This window comes from Varroa jacobsoni, unplaced genomic scaffold, assembly GCF_002532875.2.
Source record: "Varroa jacobsoni isolate VJ856 unplaced genomic scaffold, vjacob_1.0 scaffold_647, whole genome shotgun sequence".
Taxonomy (NCBI): Eukaryota; Metazoa; Arthropoda; class Arachnida; order Mesostigmata; family Varroidae; genus Varroa; species Varroa jacobsoni.
Genome location: NW_019213549.1, coordinates 183,904 through 199,875, shown reverse-complemented (window position 1 = coordinate 199,875; position 15,972 = coordinate 183,904). Strand labels below are relative to the sequence as shown.

The window sequence follows — 15,972 nt, the reverse complement described above, 5'->3', positions numbered from 1 at the left end:
TCGTTAATTATGAAGAAAGATTTGCCAAAAATTTAGATACATCGAAGCTCGGGGATACATTCGTGTGGTAAATGTTTATACAGCCCCTTTTATACGTAGTTTCGCAATGGTAGAGCCTCGCAACGGAAACGTTGCTTAGTCCAAATGTTAGTATAGGGTTTTATATGTACCGCGATCGTTCCCTTGTTTTGGGAGCGTCGCCTACCGCGCACCCCTCATTCCGCCTCGTTGTGGAGCCCGAACCTCTGTGTGGTGTACTGTGATGCATCGTGTCCAGCGAACAACAAACTTAAGCTACACTTCATTCCAACCAGTCGTACATAGTGGTTGTTATGTTTGCGCGGCCAACACCCGGATGCTAGGAAACTGCATTTCGTTGCTATAGCCAGCGGACTGCGTATCGCTGTGGGAAGTTGTAGATAGATAGAAGCCAAGCGCCTGTTGGAGGGCTAAGGGACCGTAGGGGGTTATCCCGGGCGGTGCCGGCTTGGGTGGTGGCGGGGGCGTTAGTGGCGAGCTTGATGGTTTTCGCATCCGACAGCGAAAAAGGGGTGACGCGGGAAAGCCCGATGATTGGGCTCAAAGCGTGTTAACACTATGGCAGCCGTTATAGCAACCTTGGCTATGGCCAGCCAATTCTATGGCCAACGTATTACCAGCCCAAGACGCCTAACTGCTAGGGAATTCCACGGGATAACATAAAGCTGACTAACTGGGTGTGTAAGCCGTAACTATAGAAATTTTATGGTGACAAGCACCACCCCCCAATATAGCGGCGTATAGCGCGATCAAATAGCAAAGACGTAAATCGACAAAATAAGGCCGAGCTCAAAAATTACAGTAGGACCACAACAAAACTCGAAAGGGAGAACTGATAATCAGCAATGTGTTTCGGCACAGGGGGAATGGGGGAGGGGAGGGGGGTTAACGAGTAGCCGAAACAAATTAAGAGAAAAGTTTAGGGTAGGAAAGCCATAAAGGGAAATAAAATGAAAATAAGCAAAACATGAAGGAATGAGAGGATTCTAATGGGTTTTAGAATTGGGTACTGATACTAGTTAGGTTAAATACTGGCGCTAACAGTAAGTTTCCTGCCGTTTGGGAAATGAGAAACAGAAAAAGGAAGGATTTTCGCGAACAAAATGGGTAATGTGCGATACAACACCTGAAAGCAGGATGCACAAACGTCCTATCTGGCAGCTATGGTTTTGTTTTGCATAGCCCAACTGGCCTGAGATGACCAAACCTTTTTGTAGCAGGACCATGACGACGTGAAAGGGGTTCCCACGCCTGATTACATATCGGTAGTAAATGCTCTTCGATGAAGGCAGTTCACCATACCTCAAGATGCGAAGGGAATGAAATGCATTTATGCTGTGAAAAAGAAAACCTAAACATTGAAATAGTTAGAGATCCGATTTATTGTTGCCGCTGCTGCAGTTGTCACAATCGTTTTCCACAATTTCCTAAGGACAAGCTTCCAATACGAAAATTCTACTCCGTGTTCTCCGTTGTGCAATGCACCATTTCCCTACCAGCTTATGACAAACACTGATCTGGAAAGATCACCGAACTCCTTCATGTGCTCGTGACCATGTGACTAGATTACCTTACCTATAAATCCATCGCATCGATACCAAATAGGACGATGCAGGCTAGCCAGCACGGAAAGGGCTAATCTATGCCTTCAGTTCACTCGGTCGCTAGCTGATAGTGAAATAAATCGGTTCATCTCCACACCCTCAAAGGTCTCTCAAATTCTTGCCGCCGTTATCTTTGACTCCCAATATGCCAATCTCTGAAGAATGCCTTCACATGTTAACATATTAAGTTGTCTTCCTTCACTGCATTTTCTCTAGACGCCACCGATTCAGTCACACTTAGAGGAGATAAATGTGTACACATCTGAATATCTGTTTGATAAGTGCAGATGCTCCGCTTGGCGCCTTCATCCATCCTAGCGGTCCTTATACACTTAGCTATTTGGGCACTTTGTGTGTACGTGCGAGGCCGATGTAAGACGATGGTCGCTGGCCTGCTGCGTGCAGACGCTTGCAGGCGGCATACACATTCGCCTAGCTACAGCTGCGCTTGTTAGAGCTTCGGCTAACTGCGATAGACGGTGCGGACGTTTAATGGGTGGCCGATGACTACCTTCAGTGTTATTGTTTCTATTAGTAATACTACGAGCAACAGCAACAAATTGTTGGGTATATATAGTCGTATTATATATTGTATTCTATTGAATCGTTGCCTGTTAACGAGCGAACGCGTGGCAGGCCAAATGTTAGATGTCCGAGGGCCTCTCTGTCTGATCCTGTGTTGAAGAATAGCTGGAGGCGGGGATGATCCATGGAGCTATGCACAACAACTAGGGAAACTTAGCATAGAAACTAATGGTCGGACCTATTACCGAGCTTGAATCATTAAAATACTACTGCGTTTATTATCATAAAGGACAGCTTTGATTGAACTCGGATACGACACCGATTCAGCACTGGGTACTGTATAAGGTTCTAGTTTTCCTCAACAAGTTTGTGGGTGATATAGGATCTTCTATTCCGTTCGTAGAGTTAGATGAATGGCTTGGACATTTATTACCAGTGCAAGCTTTGGGCTTTAGTGGCACATAATGACTATGTCTGACCCGTATGCGATCGGTTTGTGTGATTTCAGAGCCCATCGTGCAATACAGATCGTCTGAAAATAGAGATATTACATAGTCATATGTTTAAAAAAGGAAACGTATGTAATTCAAACCGACATTTCAGGTTCTCGGTTTGTTCATACCCACGTACCTACAAGGCTACAATCTATAGTAGTCCTTCAGTGTCTATTTGTAGTTGTACTTTATTTGTTTGCACCTTTGATTAGGGCAGAGAGAACCAGCAGACTCCTTACGTAGGCGACCGGGTCAAATTTCGTTCAGACCAACAGAGAACAGGCAGCTTTGCCGGTAACAAGTTCAATATCTACGTGTGTTAAATTGGAGCGCCTTATTCGCTTCTGTGGGATGCTAAATTAGGGGGCTGCATAGGGAACGTTTCTAATAAAACTCAATTATCTACATTGCCCTTTCCCCGTTTGGCATGCATGTTACTGCTCATATGGCCGGCGTAGCTCTGCTCTGATGTCACTGGATGTAACTGAATTTCTTCATACCGTTGTAGCTATTCTGATGCAGCAGATTATTCCCCCCCCCCCCCCCCCCACAATATCTCCATTTTGTTTTTGCGACCTTCTAATTCTACAGTAATTTCTTGCGTCTTCTCAAATTAGTAAACATACGTCAACTGATCTAGGCTTGTTTGTATCTTGTTGGGTCATTTTAGGGCTCCCGCGTAGCTTCTACGGCAGCGATCTTCTCGCACTATCTCCAGAGATCGACATTCTTTTTTTTTTTTTTCGTTTATTCAGCTCACGGAGTTCACTGATTGGCTCCTTTTGCTGATCTCTTTATTCTACCAAGCGTAGAACATATCGTTCCTCCTCAACTATTTTCAAGGGATTTCGGGTGAGCAGGGGAGTTAGTCTGCTTTTCGCCGCCGGTCCCGCCGTTCCCGCTGTTACTGCCGCAATTATTGTCGTTTGATCTATAGCTTTAGACATATAGAAAAAGAACAATAACATTGAGAAAAAATCACAACACTGATGACACCGCCAATGATGCGACTATTAACGGGTAAAAAGTTCGTTCCGCGCGTTACCTGCACGTGCTCGACGGTTTATAAGACCAAAATGGCCTATTAATGACAAGTAGAGAGGAGATGAATGTTTCTGCTAGCAAAAAATGCACGTATCCTGCTAGCGCGGCCACTTTGCTAGAAAGAAAATTGCGCTCGTATTATCCTACGGTACCCATTCAGATAACAGAACAACAGCGACACCATTACATCTCTAGTATCATACTAGAAGAACCGAACGTCTGTACATCTACAAGGACGCTGTCATCAGTGAATCGGCTGAAGGGGGACAGGGGTGGCCCCGATCTGCATAAAGACGACAGAGACTTGACTCCTCAGGGCGTGTTCGGACATTGCGGCGGCGCCAATGGCGGGCAACGATTCAAGTGTAGATTGACTCGCAATTAGCCACGCCGCGTTGATGCACTATGCCCGATATTCCACTGCCAACATCGCGCTCTGCTGGGGGTTCTCTTACTTAAATACTCTATTGATGGTCTGCTAGTGCGGTGAGGTTGCCAATAGCCAGTTAAAGTGCATTGAGCCTCGCATTAGGTGATATATGTTTGTGTGTTAATGTGTGTCTGTGTGTCAGTGTGCGTGTGTGTGTGTGTAATGGTCTAATGGAGTTGTCGCTTTTTTCACTTTCAAGCGGGCGCATTTTTTCGAAAAAGCGGGAGAACCCACGCGCCTCTCCGGGGGTTGCGGGGAGCACAAGTCCAGGCGTGTGGTATCGCCTAAGTGGGGTGTTGAAGCGATGAAACAGGAAGTATTTGAATGGAGTAGAAGGTGAGAGTCGATTTCGTGCGTGCACGATAAGCTTCAAGAAGAAAGAAGACAAGCGAATTGTAGAAAACCAGGATCAGGGGGAAACCAGACTCTGATTTGCGTAAGGGAGTGATTCGCCGGGTGGGCTCTGACAAGAGCCTACTATCGCCCACGTTCATTAGAGTAGTCGACAAGTATTTATTTTTTTGTGCAAAGGAATTGAAAATTTTCGAATGATGCCGCTTCTACTACATTTAGTCTAGGCGAAAACCATGTGGTGTGAGGTAGCTCGATGAAGGTAGGGGAAGATGCATAATAACTACATTTCCTGCGTACGTAGGTGGGTGTAGGTAAACTCAAAAGGAGTGCCAGAGTTAGTTAACTATCGCCAAATATAGTGTTGGACACTATTGCGGCTGATGACAGGGTTTCGTTGGTATTTTTATCTCAAAAAGGCACTTTCGCTCGTTCTTTTTTCTCACCGCTCTGTCATTGTGGGAGTCGTTGACGAGACTGGCCGCGACCAACAGGATGAAATTTGTCCTATCCACCCACACGGTCCCTCGGCTGGCATCGGCGCGATTATACAGGACACTTGTTGACACTGCTGTTTTTTGGGAAGTCCTCAAGCACCTCATGAGACACAGGTTTTTTGTGCAATTTTAGAGTAATCGCAAGCGGTGACAGGTCAGAATTAGTGTGACATGAGACGCGGCATCTACGCTCACTGACTTCATGTTAATCCATAACGTACTTCAACTAATTATAATAATAATCATCTGAATAGAACATTTTGCTGCTCTCAAACTATCCGCATAGGATATTCTTTCCTTGAGTTGTAGCAGAGACGTTTGTTTCCTCGCTGAGCAACCTCAAACTGCCATGGGGGCTATGTGGATTTTTGATAGAGTGAATGTCATCACTGCTAGTATAGAGAATATTATTATTTATTGTTTACATTATAAACTGTAAATCATATGCAGAAAATCTCGTGCATGATTTTCTGGTGTGTCTTCATTTGGACTGTTTTGTATGTTCATTCGCAAATAAATTTATAATCATTTTTGTATCATACTTTATGTGGCGAAAATGGGCACGCATCCCCTTTGTCAGTGTCGTCGAATTGGTCTGCTGCAGTTATGCTTGTACTTCTGTTTTTTTTTTTTTTTTTAGTTTATCACATCTGTTTTGTTGTATCTGTCGTTGGTGCAGACTACACCCGCGATCCTTGGCGTAAACGATATGATGATATGCCTAACGGCGCTATTATGCATAAAACTCGAACTAGTTAATTTTTAGAGCAGACGATCATCCCTCCTGAATATTTTCTACGCTTGGCCGCCACATTCAATTTCTCGTTTCATAAGGTCCTATGCCATGATCTTTTTGAGTGTCTCCTATGTTTAATACCCCTGAACTGTTTCCTTGTTCCAATAAAGTACCTCTATTTTATTTGATAAAAATCAAGCATCGCGTTATTTCCCTTTGTTGCATTTTTTTTGGTTCGCGATGATCGTCTGACCCACCTGTTCAGCGAGAAGTACAACGTGTACTTCAACTAAATTCCAAACGCTTGCATCACTTATACGTTCTGATCTCTCTGCGTGCGGTATCGTCATTGGGCATTTCGTCGGACAGACGACCGGCTTCGAGCACGAAGCGAGCCGTGTGTCTCTGCCCGGATTCGAACCCAGACGACAACCTCTTCTGATCTACACGTCCCGGTCTAGGCTAACCGCATATTACCCTCCGTAAGCAATGGATGACGATTTGGCCCAGTAGTTTTACAGCTTCGATACCGCTCGGTCTCGTGTCCTTCGCGTATAGGCTCAGGCCTTTTCCTTTTGTATGGGCTAGTTTTGGCCTATCATAATGATGGCAGTAGTGGTACTAATCATCTGTGTTGGTGGTGGCCTGTATTCAGCTTCGCCTTTTCCTCAGAAGTCCACGGCTGAGGATGAGTTGAAACATGGCTGGGTTTTAGATGGTTAGGAGGACTTCGAAAGTGGTCACAAGGGGTGGGTGTTAGGCGACTGTCTATTGGACGGTATGATTGTGGGGGTAGCCTAGTCAGGCATAGACGTAAGAGAAGAGGATGGAAAGACCAGTATCTGCGGATCCATGGAGGCGAACGAACTAAAAGAAAAAGCTAACAACGAAAAGTAGTAGCAGCTCTTTGGGAAGCAGCAGCAGCAGTAATAGTTGGAGCAAGATATTATCTTGCTTCTTCGTCGGCGCCGACATGATCGAGGTCCGCCGCTTGCCTGGTCGCCGATACTAATCCACTATGGTGGTCAGTGTGGTACAGCATGTTCGCCGCCAACCCTAGCTGATTTGTTAGATTCTGCTCACCAATTTATGGAGTTTTAATGGTTCCAGCGTTAATGATGACTTCAGACAAACGGCATACGTTAACAGCAGACAGCTACGCATCGATGACTGGCCGTGTTAAGTTCTCAAGGTAGCGTCATAAGGCCTGCAAGAATGTTAAACTAGATGCCTTTTACCACTGCCGTATTGACGCTACTGACTTCAGTTTCTAAGGTGAGTTGATGTATAATTTTTTTTGCAAAATTTTGATACCACGGCATATATATATCTGCAGTGTATGGTTGACATATCGGTCAAGTGAAATGTCGCTTAACATGCAGGAGCTTGCATGTTGATAATATCCTGTGAGTTTAAATAATCGCCAACAGCTTCGGGAATTAACACCTTTGTCTCTCAGAATCGTTGTTTAGGTCCTATTCTATCGTGCATACGTACATTATCGGCTTAGATATGTCATACATAGTAGGCGCACGGTGGTAGTCATTCATAATAACGACACTAAAGATATAATGCGAAATCTAGCGTAGCATTTCTACTGAAACCGTTGCTTTGATCATTTAGTGAATCTGCGGTTTCTTGTGCTCATAATTTGTACATGATGTTCAATGGGGAGATCCTTCCATTCAACTTTGACCTCCAAACCTACAATGCTTCATTGATTCCTATAGTTTTTAGATTCAGTTTTTCAAACTTGAAGCCTTTTCGGCGCGGAACAGAACGTCCTAAATGTAGACAGGAACATTCACCTTTATCATCAACCTGTTAGAAATTCAATCTTGTACGATCCGATGTCACTGTACTACGCTAATACAATGCGTTCAATCTAGTACGGTCGACCAGGCAACGTGAAGTAGCACCTCATGAGATAAACCTTCTGCTATTTATGTTCTACATAATATTGGACCCGTTGTTGCGATACTTCTCTCCTTCCTTCAATTAAATGATAGGTAAATTGTATGTTTATAATACAATGGTACCCGACGCATCCCCGCGCCAGCCTGAAATTTCATCGACGATAGATATTATCGACTCTACAGAAAACAAAGTAGATGGTCGTCGATTGCTCCAGCCGATATTCTCTGCACCCCTTAAATGAAGAGTCCTTGTACAGTCTTCCTTTTGCTTCTCTGCTATCTCGTCAACTTGACAATCGCGCTTGCTTGGTTGTATTGATGTGCCAACGAATGTTACCACCCACGGGTTGTCCTCCTTCTTGGCTTCTGTCGTTGGCTCTTTTCTTTGTTTTTCTATTTATTTCCCCACACAACCATCAAGACAGAGGAGGAGACACAGTGAATTGTGTAGTTCTCTGCAACGGCCGGTGTAGGTGGAGTAGCAAAATCGAAATCTTGCAATTCATACTTAACTACTATGCAGCGAAATATTGTGGATGGGGTGTTAGTTCTCGGTAGAGTGTTCGTATGTGGACAACAGGCCTGAGGCCCTAAAACACAAATCGGCGTTATTACTGCATGTCTTTCTGCCCTGACTCTGTGTTGCCCAAGAAGCTGGTGAAGGTGGCAAACGAACGAGCTAACTCAAACATGATTTTGCCCCCATCTGTGTTTCAAGCCGTGTCCGTTCGTCTCATTTTTGTCAGCAAGATGAAACCCGCATTACCAAGAAGAGAAAAGCGGGCAAATCCACTCTCTGGGAACGCGTCCATATGAAAATGCGGTAAGCAAGTATGATAAGTATGGCAAGGATTTAGAGACAACTCCAATATATCGAGCTGTTCGTTGGTATATACCTTAGACATCGAGTGTGCATGGTGATGTCCATCTAGGCCAAACTGTAATTGCCGCATCACAACAGAACATGCCAGATAAAGCGAGTACCACCGCCCCCAAGAACGACGTACCTCTGAAGAGACGAGAATCGAAAAGGTTTTCCTAAGAAGAAAATAGCCAAGACTTGCCTGCTCCACGCCCCGTCTACCCTCAACTGAATGAAGGTAACTCGAGAAGGGACGCCACTCGGGTTCCACGAATTTCATATGTACATGTATATGTATGTAAAAGGTATAGGCATTTGATGCCAGTGTCCAATAGATAACAGTACCACGGCTAGATGCATGTTTGGGCAGAGAACTGTCCAGTGGTAGAGGAATTGGGTTCAAATAGATGCTGTTTGTTTGGGTCGACAGCAGGAAAATGCGATCTGATACGAGGATGCAGCCCCGGTCCGCTCTTTCTCTCTCTCTCTCTCTCTCTCTATTTAGCAAGTAGTAAGTGCAGTGCTGCCACTTTGTTTCGGCCTACTTTACATTCGCCTGTGTATATTTACAATGCGAACTCATGGCCAAACAATGAATCCAAATGGCACCGGAACCTGACAGGACATATCTATATGAATATAGGCTACATTTGCCAAGGTACGAGTGCAATGCGACGTTGTCGTGCTGTACAAAAAACCTATAACATGATAAAAGTAATATGGACTAGAATAAAAACCATCTACAAACCTACTTTATAATCCAGCCATTTATTCATCCTAGTAAAAGATTGGTTCCTCTCCTTCGGTTGGTAAAGATCGAAATTTCGCCTATAAAAAAGACTTCCGTCCCCGTAGGATTTGTAGTCCATTGCATCGGTTGTCCCTTTACACAGTTGCATGTCTTGTTTCGCTCCGCCAATTATACCAACATTAAGATATTAAACATCTGTTATTGTTTAACATCTATTGAACCCCAAATTACTTGTTGATACTCCAAGTTGCTCTCCTAAGCATTTCCGCTAGGACAGGCATACGCTGGGATACTCACGTTAATGACATGTTAGGGACACGCTTCTCTGGAAATATTCCATTGCTTTCAATGAACCGACATGGTTTTTGGTTCTAACACGCTCGGATCTCGACGAAGTCTTTTCAAAGCTCTACAGCATTTGTTGAACGCCTATCCATTGACCAATAGCTACGTAATCGCCCCACCTCATTGTCTGCTTTGGAGGCCTTATTGCGATAACTGATCAATTATGTCGAAGCGTATGTTATCCAGAATTGTATAGCTATTACTTTCCGTTTAACTTGTGAGGAGCCGGTGTGTGGGAATTCAAGGCGGAGCTGCACGATGAGCCTTAGCTAGCGATATCGTTTTAGACCTTTACTCAGCTTAGAGTTGACAAACTGATAACGAAGTAGACCTTCCTTCAGTCTTGATCGTGATCAGTTCAGTTCTCCCGTTTTTCCTCCCCAACGCCCTTCTTTCCTTCAGTGAACTCCCACTCTTTATCCACCATCGACCAACTAACGTCCAGTCTTTCCCTAATGCCGCCGCTACCCTTGCTCAAGCTGATGAAGCAGCGGCCAGTGGCGGCGACTGCATAGGCGATTCTCTCTCGGGGGTGATCCATCATAGGTCTGACAGTATTTTTATCTTATTTTTTCACCCTAACAGATACCGCGGCCATAGCGCACCACAACAACAGCAGTTCCGCGAACGATCGCAAAGTCAGACGGGCCCATCCGGCTTTCGCACGGCCGATGCGAGAGCACCGCAATGAGCCATTCTATAATGGGTGCTCCAGTGCTCCCTCCTATTTCGCCGCCAGTGCTACCGCAGATAGTGGCAGCATCAGCGGCGACAGCCACTTCGTAGAGTGGAGGTGGGGGCGGCCGCTACTTTTGTCCACTCTCCGAAAGGAACGCTCCCGCCGAAACGAAGCCAGTTTCCCTAAGCCGCTGCCGCCTGCCTATCGTTAAGCAGCGCGTCGCCCAACCGGCCAACCTACGAAGCAACGAATGAACGAAGTCAGTGCGGCTGAGTTCAGTAGAAGTCGTAGCCAACCTCAACAGCAGCATCAGCAGCAGCAATAACAACTGTGGTGATTCTAGCAGAGTTTTGCGGTCTGGTAGTGGTGGACGACCAGCCAATCTTCAACTAACCCAGCCACTCAAAATGGTGGAGCCGCTGCTGAAGCTTTGGCTACCGATACTGGCGCTGCTGCTGTGCTGCTGCCCAAAGATGGAAAGATGACCTCTGACGAGAGGACTGTGAGAGGCCTGCCTTCACTCAAACTAAACCCTGTGCCAGCCGCTGCGGCTGCCGTTGACTGCTGGCTGCTAGTCGATGTCCGCATGTTTCTCATCGATGACCGTCACCATCGCCACCCCCGCCACGAACACACACATAGCGAACGCTGCCAGCAGTACGTACCGCCCCCGCTAAAGAAGAAAGATTGAGCCTTCCCCATACTATGCTTTTACTTTGGGACCAGCGCGGGCACAAAAGAAGAGTGGAGATTCAGGAAGAAAGGGAAAATCTAACCAACGCTGGGATAACGGATAAATTGTCTGCCACTGTAAAACCTATTGGAAGCTTGAGTAGAGCCGAGGCCGCAGCCCGTAGACTTTCGGAAGACGGTACAAAAATGAAGACAAATGAAAAATCGAAGTTCTTACACACGGTGATGCACCGGTAAACTGTCGTCAAAATTTAGCTCATTCAATGGTTAATTAGATTTATTCATCGAAGATTTTGATTGCAGAAGAAAGAAGAACAGAAGAGAGGCTGTCGACTCTTCGCACATATGTATGAAAATGCGTATTTATTTGAGTGGGAATTAATGTCTGCGTAACATTCCTATCCATAGATAACTCAGTTATTTAATTCGCTTTATAATAGGCCTATAATACGAAACGCGCCAATGAATCATTCAAGGGCATTTATGCTATGATTTGCACTTGAACTTTGCACATCTTTGGTATCCTTTTTAACCAGACTGCAGGCAACAGCTATAAAGATATAGGAAAATAAACATGCACACTCCCACATCAGCAGACACAATGAAAACTAGGTTCTGGTCAGGATCTACTTGATTTAATCCCATCAGTTTCAGTTTTTAAAAGACTCATTGTGGGTAAACAGCAGGTTAATTTATTCATAACGGCATTAGTGGGGGCCATTTGGTTTTGCTCTGCTTCCTCTTTTTTCTCTGGGGCTTGTAAATGACAGCAACGTTCTCTTCGCTGGTTCCATACGAGAATTGAGACCCCTGGCTTTAGCAGCGGCGCAGGCAGTGCCGGAAGCATCTTGTAGCTTCAACATTCAGGCGATACTACTTTAGTTGGTTCGGGTCGACCCGTCAGCTATCCGTTCTTCTCAGTCGGGTGTAAAAGTCCTGAGTAAGGAAACAACGATAGCGGCAGGGGCAACGCATAAAATGGTATAAAATGCTGCCATCGCGCGACCCTATTCCCTGTGCTTCAGCATGGGTCAGCACAGGAACCAAGGCCCAATGGTGATATAAAATGGCGGTCTCGTGAGGAATCCACATTTTACTGCATAATCCATCCAGTCAAGCGGAGTCGACCCCACGAGTCCTATTTCTCGGATGAAAAGTCACGGCACAAAAAACGATAAGCACTCAAAAGCGTTTTGGTTTGTCTGCGAGGTTTAATCGTATAACTACAGTACTGGTTGAAATATTGCAACCTGCACTTCCAGTATAAGATCTCCAAGGCTACCTGGTCACCAGGTAACTTCGAGGAGTTCCCCAACAGAAAAATACTCTGCTGTGAGCCCATGAGGGGCTGAGTAAGTTTTCCTTGGATGGCTACAGCGCGCCACAATATGGTACACTGGGATGAGGTGAGCGCATGGAATGAGCGCATTTTGTGTTTCGCCGAGAGGAACCTTTGTTATGGTCCCATATAAAGCTGGCAAGCCATGCCGGCTGTTTTGCTCGACAACGGGTGTTCTCAGCGGCAGGCGCACTTCTAAGGGGCTGAGAGAGCGGGAGACTTGAAGTAGACTGGAGTGGAGCGCCGGAGCGCTGGAGCACCGTACCGCTCCAGCCTATACGTGTTCGGCCTCGAAGCCCCGCTCCTGCGTAGACGCACTGCTGAAATGCAGCGGAAAAAGCAGCGAAAGCGGTCACACCGACGACTACGGCAGCCCCGGCAGCAACGCATCGAAGACATGAAAGCGATGATGGGAGCCGCTTTGCAGGCAGCAGGCCCTTTAAGGACCGTTGAACTAGAGGCCCTCGGCGGAAGTTACGATCGTCGAAAGAGGACGGTTCTCCAGCAGGAGGAGCGTAAACTCCGAGTTTATTGGCCTCAATTATTTGCAAAATACCCAATAAAAAACAAAGCCGGCCCGATCCGAACCGAACCAAGAAAATGTGCGCACAGATAGCGTGTCGTCTGCTACAACTATAAAAATACAGAACAAAAAATAAGGAGCTTTGTATCAGATAGGATCCGCTTAGATAATCCAAAGTTCTTTCGGCTTTTTTTAAATATTTACACGTGTCCCTAATATGACCAGGCAAATATGTTACCCACTACGCCATCACGGGGACGGCATTTGCCTATACAATTTTAACTACAAAAAATTAGGACAAAGGTGATATAGATGTATAGGTATATAATAAAGGTATAAACGAAATAACAAACAACTGATTATGCTTCATGTAGGGAATATAGATATGGTAAAAACGTTTGAAACCTCTATCTGAACTTTGCTTAATATACATCTTAATGTTCTCACCACCGAGATCGAAACTGCCTTACTTATGATGCACAATTTCGAGCCTAAGGGAAAAACCCTTTTTAACGAAAGACGTAGCAGCAATAAGCAAGGTGTCTGCATGTCAAATGGTCATCTGTTCCCTCTAACCGGAGACAACCTCATTGTTGCCGTTGCAGGGGCAATTGTTCTTCGTGCATTAGAGACCGCATCGTTTTCCCCCTTCTGTCTCGCTGCCCTTAGATCTTCCTGTGGTCTTCCCTGTCCAGGGTTCGTTTCGAGCTCGGTCGAGCCACGCACTCATCGTGTCTTCGGCTTCCTGAACAACATCATCTAAAGCGACCCCAAACTTCGTTCGGTCCGGAACTCTCAGGCCGTGCGCGATGCGAACTCAACTCGAACTGATCGTCGTCCGGTACGCCGGTCACATTTCACAACGACGCCATCAACATCATATGGCTTATAGTGGTGCGCCACTGTAGACAAGAGCTAGCGGGAATCGCGTTTGCGGCCAAATGCTGCTGCTGCTGTTTTTTTCCATACACAGATACGGTAACACAGAAATCGCTCCCCAGGACAACCCATTCGATTTTAACTAGCTAAATATCTGCAGGGCAAGATTTGGTTTGTAGGGTAGTTCCTATTAGACGATGCTGTGACAAGTGAATGGAATTGTATGCAATAAAAAAGGTAATATAGAGTAGTCAATGTGTTATTGTTGAGACAAAGCGTAACGACGGGCTTGAAGTTTTAAGCCACATAAAGCGCCGCCTGCCCTCTATATCACAAACATTATTGGGTTAAAGCAGAGGACCTTTCCTATGCAGAAAAACATATTGGCTACTAAACACGGCTACTTGGACCTATTGGTCCAATGGGACGATAATAATAAGTTGATTAGCTTCAGATCTGGCGAGTTTCCAGAGTACTCAATAACCCAATACGGAGCTTAGTTTCGCAGGTCTCAATAAGATGACGCTGGGAAGCTCTAACGTGAGTGGAAACGAGATCGACGTAAAGCGATACAATGAGGAACTGATTCAAAAATTACGCTATGTTTAGATGTAATTGGAACGACCTTTCAGCATAACTCGTATCGAAAGACTTCACCTAATAGGCCTAAGTAGGTATAAAGTCTTATTAACGTTGAAAGAAACTTTGATATATGAGGACGTCAGATGAATCATGAAGCGATTCGGATGATGGTCATAACCTTTTGAACTATTATAATACCTGCGGGGCGTCGTAGAAGATAGTGGCCTTCGCGAATCGTATCATGTCTTGATCAATCTATTATAGTTAACAGAATATTCTTATGAAAAGTAATTGTATAAAAAGTAAGTTTCAGCATTTTTATCGCGCTTGGATGCCAGTTGTGAGCTATAGAAATATGCATTCAATAAAAGGCATTTGTTTGTCATCTACGATAGATCCATTTTGGCTTACGTTTAATTTTTCTCGTTTTTACGTTGACAAGACGCCGCTGTACTCATATCTCTCTTCACAGTGGCCCTCAGTGTACGATGTGCTTTTGTGTTAAAAATTAACAATCCAAATCTGCATACGTTTGCGTGCTATTTTTATATGCATCTCATAAGGAACGATGGTAAATTCAGCCGGCTTACTTAAAACCAAACAGCGTTTCAATTAGTTGGCAATGTTCAGCGTGCGTGATCGCCGATGTTATTTCTCTTATACTGTTATTCATAGTATACACAGTCGACCATTGAATGTGCCTAATAATAACAGCCGGACCAAACTAGCTATACGAAGGCGGAGTTTTCCTTGTCGCCGCATGCTTTTCTCTATATGAGTAACAGCTTCGACTTCAGCCATACTCAATATGCTGCTTTGCCCTAGCCAGTGGATCGCAAGCCCTGCCTGTCGGGATAGGCCTTGGCTACTGGTCAAGCCGCAGAAGCTGTCTTATATTCTCTTTCAAAGCGCCGATGTCACGAGCGCGAGCACCTGCGCCAGCCAGCCAGCCAGCCAGCCAGCCAGCCAGCCAGCCAGCTCCTTTTATTTCCGAGTCGATACAGGGGGTTCATCTTTTCGTGAGATTTCTTTGCGCCTTTTCCCGGTCATCGACTCGTTTTACTCATACCTATACAGCCCCCGAACTCTCTCCCTCTTCTTCTAGCGGTAGGCCCCGCTTGACCTACTGAGCTTATCTCTCGGTTCGTAGCCGTAGTTTACGTCCGCGGTTTATCGGACTCCAGTAGCTGGTGGTACGGCTTGATGCCAATGTTAAATCGGGGTGTCCTTTTTGATCTGATGAGAATCCTTTGCTCTCGTTCAGTTCCCTTTTCTCGGTTGCCCTTTGTCTCTTGTGCCCATGCCCCGATGATACTTCAGTCCCCTTTCTTTTTTCTGATTGCCATTGGGGCTGCCACTGCCACACCCCGGCTGTACGAGAGACACGACGGTTGACTGAGAAAGCAGGGGTGCGAAATAAATAGATCGTGGAGCAGGAAAACAGGGAATCGCTTCACCAGCAGCAGGAGGAACACCGATCCGATCGATGGACCTTATAGGGGTCGCAATATCTCTGCTATCTTCACCGACAACATCATCTTGTTTTGCTGTACTTATTTGGACTTCCATAGTCGTCGCGAACGGAGGACTACCAAACTTACGAAGGTACTCCAGTGGCATTCAGCGATATTCGACGGTTCGACAAGAGGTGGAAAAAGATCCCGAGATGCATCCGTACTATCA

The 15,972-nt window shown here is 45.5% G+C and overlaps 1 long non-coding RNA gene across 1 annotated transcript; it reads left to right on the top strand.

Moving 5' to 3' along the window:
- The first annotated feature begins 5,695 nt into the window (after positions 1-5,695).
- On the top strand, positions 5,696-14,689 carry LOC147753220 (uncharacterized). Its single transcript, XR_015311883.1, has 2 exons — positions 5,696-6,995; positions 13,434-14,689. It is a non-coding gene; the product is annotated as an uncharacterized LOC147753220 (long non-coding RNA).
- Positions 14,690-15,972: the final 1,283 nt, after the last annotated feature.